The 13,794-nt window shown below is 39.5% G+C and overlaps 1 long non-coding RNA gene across 20 annotated transcripts in view; it reads left to right on the plus strand.

The window, feature by feature from the left end:
* Positions 1 to 13,794, plus strand: part of LOC147871654 (uncharacterized) — a 309,056-nt gene that overhangs the window by 16,803 nt on the left and 278,459 nt on the right. For 5 of the 20 annotated variants that reach the window (XR_015538508.1, XR_015538504.1, XR_015538505.1 and 2 more), the window contains exon 2: positions 6,166 to 6,223. The exons of 14 other annotated variants lie outside the window; for them this stretch is intronic. This is a non-coding gene — a long non-coding RNA (uncharacterized LOC147871654). Of the gene's footprint in view, positions 1 to 6,165; positions 6,224 to 13,794 lie in introns of those variants that run through there. One more of the 20 variants, XR_015538502.1, reaches the window with a different exon arrangement.

Here is a 13,794-nt window from a genome sequence, read left to right on the forward strand (position 1 = left end):
CGTTACCTGCAGTTTATTTTCATTGTTATCTCAAAAACACACTAGTTCCTTCCAAACATTCTTGAGGACGTCCCATTGTCGGTTGTTCATATTTGGAGGCCGTCTGAGGGCGCATCGTGCAGTGTGCTGGGAGGTTCTGAAATGGATTTGTCTGGCTTATGTTAAGGGTCATTTGCTGTATGTTATAAACACTGTAATGGACTTTACGGTCTTGTAAGGGGCAACGTAATATCTGAGTAGCTGAACGAATGGTTCTCAAGGACTGCTGTACTCGTATGACGTTTGGGAGTTATAACGTTGAGGTCTAAATTATGGAACAGGTTTGCGTGACGTACACGGTAGATGGATAAATACTTAAGAACCCCTAGCAGATTACTAAATGAACTCTTCATAGATGCATACTCACTGAATTTACTTTACGAACTGGAAGACTGTGATTAATTATATAAAATTCTTTCATAAAAAAAAAATCTTGAGTCCTGGTACTTACGCGCATAATAACACATTTCTTAACCATCTCCGGCGTTCACAATTGAACCGAACATGAAAGAGAGAACGATTAATCATGTGTCAAACGCATGTATATCTTAGAAAATGGTTATGTTCAAAATTCCGTCCTGTCGTTCACGAAATTACGTGGTGGAGAAGGCGTACTCCACTCGGTGAAGACGTCAGGGTCTTAAAAATGCCAGTCTTCATCCTCCGCCTGCGAAAAAGGGAAGTGCTCTCCGTTATCTGAAGAAACTTCTGGCCCATTTGCTGCTCGGGAAATCAGCTTTTTCCCCTTCCGCGTCAGTTTGGCTTTCTTCCAAATCATTTAGTACGTCAAGACAGAGCATTATCTACGTGTATGTATTGTGCGGGTCTCTGGAAATAGTTACATTCAAAGTTGGTGCAAGTTAATAGAACACGTCCGTCAACCTTCAGACATTAACATTTCTTAAATCGCGTATGTGTACATATTCTGCGAACGCCGATTATCAGCTGTTGAAATATCATTACTAATCGTAAGATAATAGACATTATAGTCGTATAGGCAATTTATTATAGAAGTTTTTGCTTTACTTGAAGTCTTGTTGCAAAATATACAGTGTCTACCAAGTTACGCGTTGTTTGAAATGTGCCTTCCAAATTGTCCTTCAAAAAAGCCCTGTCATTCGGCGCTGGAGACTTAAGTGCATTTTTTAAGTAGCTCAGTAATGAAAAACTGCGAGACGTATAAGGTAAGGCGATTATAACCTCTGGTGCGATGCCTCGTGTTTATATCTGTTACTGTTGAACGTCTAATAGATGTGTTCGTGTAAAAGGATTTTTAGTACAGCTGCTCCGAGAACATAACATAACATGCAGATCATGAATTTCGCATTTATTCTTATTATTTTAAGAGGAAAAATCTACCTCGATATAATTTTTTTTATGTTACCGCGTACAGATTTATGTATCCTATGGAATATAAGTAAATTGGTGATATGTACTGAAGCTGGAAGTTTTGTATTGCCGACAGTTTGGAAAAATTTGACGTATGCGATTTGTTAAGAACTTCTTGCGACCCCCAACGCTAACAGATTAACCTTTGTAAATTATTTGCATGTGGGTGCGATATGCATCATTGTCAGTGTTCTGTGGACATACGATTAATTTTTACAGTTTTTAGTTGTTTCCTGCTTATCTCCTGCTGTTCATTCCCGGGGCGTTCATTGTTTATCCCCTAACAAATAGCGCCGTTGTCCACGGTTAGTGATTAGTTGCATCCAACAAACCCAAGAGAGTACTTTTCACTTCGCTGTATCATGACGTAGGAACTGCTCAGTTATCTAAACATGATTCTGTCCAAAATAAAATGAAACTCTAGATAAAATACAGAATGGCCTGCCTTTGTGTCAGTTTAATATTTTGTATTTATTTTCCTTCTGTCATAAATTACTTCTAAATACACCTGAATATGAGTGGAGCTCATGCACCCTCGTGAATTTCCTTCACATCGACATCGTAAACTCCTTGATTCTGTGACGTTAACAAAACTACGAGAGTCAGAAAATCAAGATCTTTGTCTCCCTGAGTTCCGGAAAGCTACGGTCGTGGTTTGTGGCATTCTTTTAGGGTCTCAGAAATATCGATAGGTTCTTTGAGTTTCGCTTTGCCTAGAATAGACCAATACCACTTCTCGTATCTTATTCTTATCTCTGTTATTCATGGCGTTGTTTTCTATAGTATTCTGAAATTACTATCTGCAGGAAAGAATATTAATTTTGCATGTAAATGACTTATAAATTATGTAATTACATCAATGTCTGTATCCTGGTTACAAATAGGGCAACGTCTTTCCCTTTGTACGAATTTAAATTATACGTTGTGTCGATATTCATCAGCTGTATAAACTTTTAATTACTTCGTAACTCATATGTAAAATTATATCTAATACGCATTTCTTAAAATTAATAAAATGTTAGCCTATAAGCTATGCATTATAATAGGTATTGTAATGTGGGATGGCTGTCTTTTGGGTTGTAGCGCCATGTATTCTGGTAAAAGTTTGCCGACGTTTCAGAGTACCTTGCTGCTTCTGTCATTAGTAATTATCGCCCGTATGATTGAGGTACTAGGACCCCTGACTCTTTGGTAAACTACCGGAGGACAGGATGCTGCAACCCAGAATGCAATCATCTTAGGAAATGTATTTTTGACGTAAGGAATCGGTCAGTAAACTTGAAAGGGTTTATGTTGCATAAACGTATGAATACATATTTGAATCTTCATCAAAGAGAGTTTCTTCTCATTCTCCGCATTTATATGTAAATTAATATCTGTATTCTTTGGTGATATATCGGGTCGCGTCGTCATGATGGAAATTTATTATATTAGCGGAACTGTGCTTGGCGTTTGAGAAACTATGAACGCATGTCGTCAGTCAACACTGTTGCTTTGTGCGTCGATATTGATTATCAGCGTCGGTTACCTTTTCCAGTCCTACGGTGTCGCGAGCTCTTTTGTGAGAGATAAAAGTCGTTATGCTAAGAGGTCTTGTTCATCGTGAAGTGTAGTAATGCGGTTCTGTCATGTTTCAATGGAGAACGTACGTCCAGATTTCCATTATCTTGCCTGCCATCTTTAATGGCATCGCAAACAGAAATAACTTAACTTTTACGACTTTTGTTTCCAGAGGAAGATGTTTTGGCATGTGTTTATCTGCCACGAGGTCTTCTAGTTTGTTACGAACGTTTTGGAAGAACGTACTGTCTTCATCTTCAACCTGTGGTCTTTTGTGTGGTTACCAACAAGACTGAGGCTACGCGTTCATCCAAAATTTTAGTCGTAAGTTGTCACAACCCGGAAAACGTCACTACAATCTTCTTCACTATGAAAACCTCAGACCCCGGAACAAACTACAGAGTATGCAGAAAGAAATTAACCTTTTCGATGGTTTTGCATGCGTCCACGAGGTCCTGTAATCGATTCCTTCATGGAGGCTACTTCTGGCTCGGTGTATACTACTCTAAATAAAAACTCTACTTCACTGTTTCAAGATGAACGAATATTTATCAATTATTAATCTTTCCTTCGCTACTTATATGCTCCGGTCGTGTATTAGTCCGTGGCGTATCCCACACCTTTGAATAACGGCATGAACTACGTATGATGCTTTCAGGAAGTTATTGTGGGTGAGTTCTGGCATTCAAAAGATCCGCTGAGGAGTATTGGTACATAACTGCAAGTTTTACATCATTAAACTTATCGCACGTAAAAAAAAATATAAAGCCTTAGATCTCACTTAGTGGGAAACAGAGTATCACGTGTGTTTAATCGTAGAATATCCTTTGAACTTCAGCTCTGAGCATGAATGTTGCATGTGGTGTAATCTTAATGCCGCGGGTAGATTTGAATGTCAAAATGGGGGGGGGGGGGGTCGGCTATTTAGCGTCTAAACTTACTCTCAGATGTAATATGGGCGAGCCTTTATGTGAACAGATACAGTATGTCCCATAAAGATATATACGCATTAATGAAGTAAATCATTACATACGTCAGCATTATCACTCATTTAATTAAAATGGACACCGTTAGCTTCGTGGTACATTTGACAGCGGTGAAATCAATATCGGGATTAATATTCCATATTGTATTTTTATATATCTTTCTGGGACATTCTGTATATCGCTCTAAAGATTGCACTATGTTCGTAAGTTAGTTTCATCAGGGTATTTATAATAAACAGTAAACGCGGCAGAAATGTTTCGACTTCTCTGTGAAATCTTGCGAAAGCATTCACAAGTAACGCATCACCGATTGTGACAGTATCAGCACAAATATTGTACTTTTCCGCACAGTTGGCAGCCCAGAACGATTTAATTATAGATACCACTGAAAACTATGCTGTATAGAATTGATTTTGATGGTGGCAGCCCTGATTCTTCTTAACCCACGGAAATTTTTGTGCGTATAACTTGCAAGACGTTGTAAATGTATCAAGGTTTTCAAATTAAGAAATACTGGAGAATACTTGTATGAAATTAGATGCAAAATTAAATAATAAAAATTTGTAAGATATGTCTGAGTACTGGGAAGGGTGGGGTAGGTTTTTCGTTATAGGGGTAATGTTTGTATACGTCTCTAGGGCAATACTAGATTGCAAAATCCCGGTGATCGTCGGACATACAGTTTTGTGCAGAGAACTCAACTCAGTAAATGCATAACTCGATTTCCTTGGAGTAGGCTCACAGCAAAACCTGCCACTGTTTTATAAAATCCAGCTATGAATATTAAATATTCCGGTGGACTTCCATAGACGTCCTCAGAAGTAAAATAGTAAGTCGCAAGGTAAAACCGAACGTGTAGAAATTGTAGGCGTGGGGGGTGGATCGTGTTCAGGCTTCTGCGATAGTAGGATTTCACGTTCCAGCAGCTTTGCCTGAGGGCAGAGGGCCTGTCACAGTTCTGGTGTGGACGTGGTGACCGAGAGGGACGCCCTGACAAGCTGGCAGCCACTTAACTCAGCAGTTCCACAGGGGCTTAGCGAATCGAAATCTAACACTTATATTCCAGTGTCATGTCTGGTAACTCAAAACAAGCCCGCGATTTACATGCCTTTGATTCTCGACATGGGCTTATTTATAGACAGATAATCGACCGTACAACCGTTCTAATGTACCCGAAGCCCGTTATTCAGGAAGTCCCGTTAGTGCCCGTCATGTTCTGAGGGAATTTTCCTCATTTCCCCCCCCCCCCCCCTCGGTCTGTCGAGGTGTGTTCTGGGACGCTACGCAGAAATTAGCCAGAGCCGTCTCGTTTAAACCCTTATCTAAGCACATAATTGTGTCATAATATTATTTAATCATATCACGTTTGCATTTGAGTGAGGACCGCAAGTGCTTAGTGCAGTGAATTTTTGAAGGTAAATTAGTTCAGGAAGTTGTCAGAGAAGAAAAATCAGAAAATCTCCTAGAAATTACTTCATAACACCTGATTCTCATGCCATACACGGTAAAACATTTATACAGAGGGCGGTGGTCTCCTGGGTTGTGATATTACGTAGTCTTTTAGGTGGTTACCAATCTTTCCGAGAAAGTTATCTACTTATGGTTTATTTAACAAAGCTTTTTTCAGTACCTCAGATTATGTGGCGTCGAATGAGAGGATGGCAGTGTGTAATGAATTGGAAAGGATGTGGAAGGAAGCGGTCGTGGCCAGATTTAAGGTTTTATTCCGGAATTTCCCTGGTGGGACTGAGGAAATACACGAAAGACCCCATTGAGGATATTTGGATTCCGGGCCGAGGTTTAAACCCGGGATCTCCCGAATGCGAAGTAGTGTCGAGGTCTCCATCTTCACGATAAATGCATGACGTGAAAATCCGGAAGAACATAATCGAGATTTTCTCCGGCGATCGAACATTTAATCTCCGATATTTGTATCGTGTTAACTTGTTTATTGTACGGCGCTTTATCAACTCCATAGGTTGCTTTATAAAGTTGACTGAAGGGATAGCATTTAGAAGGGTAGTTTCACGTGCAAACGATCGCGAGCTTAAGCTTTCTTGAAAATACATTTCTCTGATCCCTGTTTATGCAAAGTTTCCTTTATTCGTTCATGAAGATAACTCCTCATTGAATATTGGTCAACTTCATAACTTGCCTTCCGACCTTGTTTAAAGAATATTTCTCTTTTCAGGTATGTGCGCCGATACTGAACCACTGGTTCATATTGAAGTGACTGTTTCGCTCGAAGGGTGAGTTACACTGCCGGACGTGTATATGTCGATATTAATTTTGTGCCTCTAGTATAAGCAATTAATCACGTAGATACCACAGTTATATATCGTTTTAGAATTTTGTCTAAATGTAAGTACGTACACCTCGCTCAAAATGTTTTCTAACAGAATGGTTTCGACGTCTGACCCTTGACTTTCAAAGAACTGTTTAAAGAAAGATAATTGTGTGTTGTACCTTATTTTATTCTTAAATTTTCCTACAGGGAGACTTTTTCGAAGATTTCGGGTCTCTGAATGTGTTTTAATCTCAAAATACAAAGCACAAAATTAAAAATAAAAATCATCTCCATGAAAAATCATGACAGAATCATTCTTCGTATTTAATAAGTGACGACTCTTAGCGTCATGACCCAATTTTAAGCAGTGCGGTCGACTTTGTACTATCTCTCCTGTCTGATGTTTTCCCAATAACATAACCTAAAGCCAGCACAGGAACAGACAACGTGTTACATCGTAAGCGTTCATGTACGTGTCTATCCGACCTCTGCAACTCCTACAGCGTCGAGGACATGAAGACAAACATTCCAGGTCATAAATGAATTAGGTAAAAGTTGTATGTTTAATTTGGCAACGCTGTTCACGATACACGTCACCCCCACTACAGCACTTGGACGCTGAAGTCATCACAATTCGTTTCTTTTTTTGTTTTGTTGAGTGAAGGCAGGGATACCAAAACAACTACTTACAAGATAATGTGGCCCTAGTTTTTACCCTCTCAAAAGATTTGCAGTTATTTGAAAAATAACGACTGTGTCTGGATGTAAATTAGTGAGCAGCGCATAGGCGTGTTATTTTTTATTTAGTGTTCTGTCTGGCGACAGGTCCATATGAACAGGATCCTTCCATCCTTTTCTCGGACTGGGACCTGTTCATATACGTTCTTGGCAGATGATCCAGAAGTGGTTTGCCATTGCCTTCTTCTGTGTGTGAATGGAGTAATTGTTGGGATGCCACGGAGGAAAACTCCGTGTTGCCTAGACCACGGCCTTGCCCAACACAAGTTATAAATCCGGGCACCGCCGGGAATCGAACCCGAGACCCCAGGATTACAAGGCCAGCGCTCTAACCGCTAGACCACCTCATCTTATTATTATTTAGTGTTCTGTCTGACGACAGGTCCATATGAACAGGATCCTTCCATCCTTTTCTCGGACTGGGACCTGTTCATATACATTCTTGGCAGATGATCCAGAAGTGGTTTCCCATTGCCTTCTTCTGTGTGTGAATGGAGTAATTGTTGGGATGCCACGGAGGAAAACTCCGTGTTGCCTAGACCACGGCCTTGCCCAACACAAGTTATGAATTCGAACCCGAGACCCCAGGATTACAAGGCCAGCGTTCTAACCGCTAGACCACCTCATCTTATTATTATTTAGTGTTCTGTCTGACGACAGGTCCATATGAACAGGATCCTTCCATCCTTTTCTCTTCTCGGACTGGGACCTGTTCATATACGTTCTTGGCAGATGATCCAGAAGTGGTTTGCCATTGCCTTCTTCTGTGTGTGAATGGAGTAATTGTTGGGATGCCACGGAGGAAATCTCCGTGTTGCCTAGACCACGGCCTTGCCCAACACAAGTTATAAATTCGAACCCGAGACCCCAGGATTACAAGGCTAGTGTTCTGACCGCTAGACCACCGTGGCGGTATAGGCGTGTTATTGGTCTAAAAATTACTTCTTGAAATAATATCAGTTTCACAGTTAAAGAAAAGATAATTGTTTGTCGTGTTTATATTTACGTCGGTTCACGGCGTTGGTAATCTTTTACAGTACTACACGGTGCAAGATCCCATAAGGGTGTCGTATTTATAATTTTTAAGCAGTCTTCCGTATAATTTGTTAAACAGTACGTAACGTTTAAGGACGCATTTGTTAAACTCCTCCGTTGGCCTGTGGTTACAGCGATGGCTGAATCTAGTCAAGCGAACAAGCGATGTTCATCGAACCTGGTATATTGGATCATGAATCATGTCGGACAGTTTGTCAGTTTTGGTAACAATAAGGTCTATGGGGAGCTGTACCCATGCTCGGGAGGAGAACGCCAGAATGTAAGCCACCCGCATTGCCGATAATTGACTACCGCCTTCCGTAGAAGCTGGTGGTGATCGAAGAGTCCGGGTTGTCGTAACGAAGTCTCGCTAACCCTCCTTTCATCCACACACGCACAGAGACTGAGTTGTGTGAAGACTGTTGTGGGCACAGAAGATTGACACCAATCCGAATGTAAGCGTGTTAAGGTTTTTATCTGAAATAACCTAGTCGTAATTTCGTGTAAGGTTTTTCGAGGTAGACACACGTTCATGCGTTTGATTTACGCAGTCTGTTTCACACAAAACACTTTTAAGTCGTCAGGAGTGAAGGACACGATATATAAGCGCGGGATTATATTAATTTTCCGAAAATTTAATAATTGATACTTACCTTCTGCCAGATTCAACTTTGTTTTAATAACATTCCTTCCTTTCTATTTCCTGGGCGAAAGGGAAGTTTAGTGACGTTTTCCTGATGGAAGGGGCGAGGACCACTGAAAAGTTTGTGAACATTAACCTGACTACAAGCCGCTACAACCCAGAAGGCATCCATCTTTTTAATCAACGCCGTGAGATACTCAAAGCCTTCGAGACAACAAAATTTTAATTGTGATTTACTAACAAATGCACAATTTGTCGCAAACTTGTGTGTGGATCGATCGAATCCGCTATTAAAATGGGAAAATAAATTGTGTGACTAGGCCTACGCACATGTTTATACGTATTCGGGTATATACGTGTAGGAAGATGTGTAGAGAACATTTCATAAAACAAAGAAAATTAATTGTTTAATTGTATATATATTTTAATATATTTTAAATATTAAATGTTAATTATAGTAATAATATTTTAATATTTAATAAAATATTTTATTGTGATTAGACGGTTAAAATAAACAATTATAATCATCACAATATGACGCAACAATATCATCTCATCTAAAGAAAATTAAGTTGTGTGGAGAAAGATAAAGGTTTGGGTGGACCAGTTTAGACACAAAGAGACGTAAAGATCAGTCTGTATTTCGTGAATACTAAATGCGTCTTGAGCCAGTCGAGGCTCCAAATCACGATTTAAACGTTTTTTTTATGAGTAAGAAGAATTGCGTTGTATTCATTTATTTATCGTCCAATAATCAAGAGATATTTCTTGTAGAAAGAATAAAAAATAAGGAAAAGGAATATCTGCACTCTCGTTTCTTGGAATCAAGACATTATTTTGAAAAACAAGTTACAGTTACTGTGAATCGAACCGCGAATGAGTGTCTTACAAGAAATTCGTATTGATAGCAATATAGTCGTCTTGCGGCCACGCTGAAGAGACAATAGTGTGTTATTGACGTCTGTCTGTCTGTCTGTCAGCCAGGACGCCGCAACCATAGGATTCATCTTTTAACTGATGAATATTGTATTTGGTTGCACAATGCTTTACTGACTGCGAATAAACTTGTAAATCCCGCGCGGAAGGGAAATCTCGCTTCCAGTTTATGAAACAGTTAATTAAGCAAGGTAGGATCATACACGTTGGTTTGACTACAAGCACGGTTAAGACGGCTATTTAATTAGATCTACTAATCGGATTTTGCTAAGTTAGTAGGCCTAACAAGCCGTTTGACCCATAAAGGAATTACTCAGCAGCGCACCACATTAAATCCACGGAAAATTAATTACGTACACAAGTAACAATTTACGGGAGAGTCCGCAAATTCAGAACACGCGAAACATAAAATTTGACACGTTTAAATATTTGATAATAAAAAATTATTTTAACGGAAGTGGAATGTAGCGAAGTGTGTTTCGTTTGCCTATGTCAAGGTGGGGTCCAGCGGCGATCCCTAGAGAATAAAATAATGAAATTTTGTGTTCCTTACAAGTTGAGAAATAACTTGGCTACCTGAGCGACCATTAGCTTCTTAAGATGGGCTTAAATCACAATGCGCCGTTGGTGGAGTGGACAGTAAGAAATTTTTTCGGTTGGAATTCTTCAAATCAGTGCTCGGTCCTGTCTGCGTCCAGACGTAATTGGCTGACGGTCACGTGTTTGTCAACTTGTTTCGCCACTTAGGCACCCGAATGGAATGTGCTCCGACTGCTACAAGCTTTAAGCTGATATCTTGAAAGATTTGAGTCCAAACGAACTGCTGAAAGCATCGCTACTTTTTATCACCTGAGCTGGGGCTTGCTACGTCAGGCGACCTTGCCGCAAAGAATACGAAGGAGGCTCAGAAGCGAATACCCACGACCAATTTTTCGAAGAACAAACTCTGTCAATTATAAATGTGTGTTTCTAAAAAGCTTACTCCGACATGTGGAAGGTGATTGATCAGTGTTCGATCTGTGAGGTGTCTGCGGAAGCCATAACAAGGGCTTTTCTGTGTTAATCCTCAGAGTTTATTGATTCCTGGTGCTGGTTATCTCCCTGCTCGTAATTATGTGATAATCGTTGTGTAAACTGATAGGCTACTGTAAAATTCATATGTCGAAATCAAAGATTATAATTGAACCAAATACTCTGACAAACCTCAGGGGTTATTATAATAAGCATGAGTGGTGTATGGATTAAAAAAAGGTTCTTAAATGTGACTAATATCGTTGTATCAGATGTATATTTGTTTAATGTTCGTATTATTTTGTGTTCTGGGTATTATACAATAATCCGCAAATGTTATTAATGGGGATTAATGCCGAGGACTCATTACGCTGAGTCGACGTTTTCCACTTGTGGTGTGTGTGAGTGTACATAAGTCTGCTGATCACTTTAAGGTACTTGGTTCGAAATTCGGAAAGTGGATTTTTGTCGCAACTGCGGTATATACACTTTTCTTCTATTATTGATTTATTTATTTTCTGATGAAAAGAAGATACGAGTATGGAAGACGTTCTTCTTATGTTTCAATCAATTTTCTGGTTGCGATAACTTTTACCGCTGCGGGCAAGTATGGCGCCACGCGATATGATCTTAAGTTGCACAGACTTAGATAATTGATACGTCTTTGCTATGAATTTTTACGTTTGATTTAGTTGTTGTAGGTTTACGTAAACGCGATTAAGTAGGCACCCATGAACCACATCGTGCAAATTCAACTGCAATTTCGTTCTGACCCTTTTTGTCTAAAACGTTCGTGATGATTTTCGACAGCCGCGTGGCAGTGCTTGTTCAGAAACGAGATGCGATGCGAAGAATAACGTCCTTGGGGCTATATCCTTCCGCACAATTTGATGTTATAATTGGAGAATTAATTTCGGTGTCTTAGTATCAAAAGTAATCATAGGGTATGTACCCAGTGGTCTGGTTGCTTTGTCTTGTAGTTAGACACGTACCCTGAGGGTTTCAGACATAATTAGCACGAGTCTGTAGGAAACTGAAAGGCTGTACTTCAAAGTAGCGGAAAGTTTTTGGATGTATTCCGTTATTCACATTATCTTTTTTGTTTATTTCTGTTTTTTTTTTTCCTAAAAGGAAAAGTTTGTATTAACGAATTCCACGGACGAGAATCCGTCTTGAAAAGATGGCGAAGAAAATTTCTGATTTTCTACAGGAGCATTGTGAGCTGAAACCAGTCCACAATCTTATACATATTTCTTTAAGAACCCTACATTGGTGATCGGGAAAATTTTCAAAACCATGGGTCGTATTGGTTATTAATATATTTGTCAGAGTTGCAGAATAAAATTGATTATGTTGTGAACAGTATGTGAGGCTGACAATACTGTTTTTATACGATTTGAAAGATTTTGAAATGACTAAACTTAATAAAATCCATTTCGGCCATCAGCTATGTGAAGTTTGAAAAATAAATCGACTTTTCGGTACCATCTGTGTCTCGATAATCACGACTAATTCGTATTTCTCAGTTAATTTATATTTTAATTAGAATGCTTCCGTAAAACATAAATTCCTCTCAAATTTTGGTTGCAAAGACCTATTTTTTTAATCTGTACCTCCTCGGAGTCTTTAATCAACAAAATTATTATAAATTTTATGGAATCTATCTTAATCATGTATGTAATTGCTAACGTTACGATTTCACTCCGGTGAAAGCATCGATTGTGATCTTCGGTGTAAGGACACCGTGTTGTCTATTAAAATACCCGCTTGGCGGTAATATCTTCTGGAATGTTGGTAGCCATGCGCGAGTGGTGCCCAGTAGCATCCAAGATTCCCTCTTATTATACGCACGACCAACCAATATCCTGGACCGTCCCGGGGAAAGAGACTATTCATACAGCAAGCCAGTATGCACAGCTGTCATACGGACCGGTAAGTGTATATTAAACAGAGGAAGTGAGTACATAAACAGCAGAGCTCAGCGGTACGCAGTAGGCCCAAATAATTACAGTCGTGAATACTGAAGCCTGGTGGAGTTTTATGTTGTTAGCAGTTGCAGACAGCACCATTAGAAACAGCAATAATAAAGAACATGTCCATTGCGGAGTATACAGTTCCATCACCAATCGTCTGAAAATTTCGGTCTCTGAATGCTCCAAGTCCTCGGAATTGTGCAGATGGAACGTTGACGTTTTCGAGTAGGCCTAGACCTTTCCCAAAATAACTACCAAATCCTCAACCCAATCTAACAAAACCTAACGTAACCTAACGTAACCTAACCTAACCCAATCTAACCTAACCTAACCGAACAAAACCTAAACTATCATAACCCAACCTAACCCAACTTAACATAACAAAACATAACCTACAATGTAACCTAACCTAACCTGACGTCCCTTTACCCTGCATTCCCCGTCTGTGACAGGTGTTATACCTTCCCACCCATCAAATATGCCTCGAAATATTAGTAAAAAAATACGCCAGCTTTCGCTCTACGCCGTTTGGCCCAATTTCATTTGACTAAAACTTTTTAGAAGACCGAGAAATGAAACCAATTTAATAACCGGAGATTCGTCAACAGTCTTCATAACTTCCGCCACTGGTTCATATCCCGAATGACATTAATTTAGTTCCAATTACCCCCCCCCCCCACCATTTATTTAACAGCCGTCTTAATATTATTTTACCACATACGAAGTTGCCACTTCGTTTCAGGTTTACGAACAAAAATTTCGTATTAGTCCTTCGTCTGCCTCAAACATGCTACATGCCTGCCCATCATCTTCTTTGATTTGATTATCCTGACACTTAGTTAAGAGTAAAAATAATTACTTTCCTCATTTTGTGATATCTCACAGTATGATTTTTATTACTAGGACGAATTATGTAAAAGTCTGACTTCAATTAACTTTACAAAATAAGGCGATGAGTTCACTGTGAACGCACGACACACGCAGTGATCCATCGTGACGTGAAGTTTGGGGGCTGACGATGAATCCGTTTGTTAGGCGTAATTGTGGGAACAGCTCATTAAAAAGACAACGTCAAAGGTTTAATTAGGGAAACGAAAAATGACTCTGCACAAGGGTGTGGTTACTGTTGAAGAAAACTAATTATCGAATGGTCTTGCTCTGTGGTCTGTTCTTGGAATCGATTCTTGCTTACAGTTT

Source organism: Zootermopsis nevadensis, unplaced genomic scaffold (assembly GCF_977971745.1).
Source record: "Zootermopsis nevadensis isolate Lab colony 2312 unplaced genomic scaffold, Znev_1.0 Znev_ptg000045l, whole genome shotgun sequence".
In the NCBI taxonomy this organism is placed as follows: Eukaryota; Metazoa; Arthropoda; class Insecta; order Blattodea; family Termopsidae; genus Zootermopsis; species Zootermopsis nevadensis.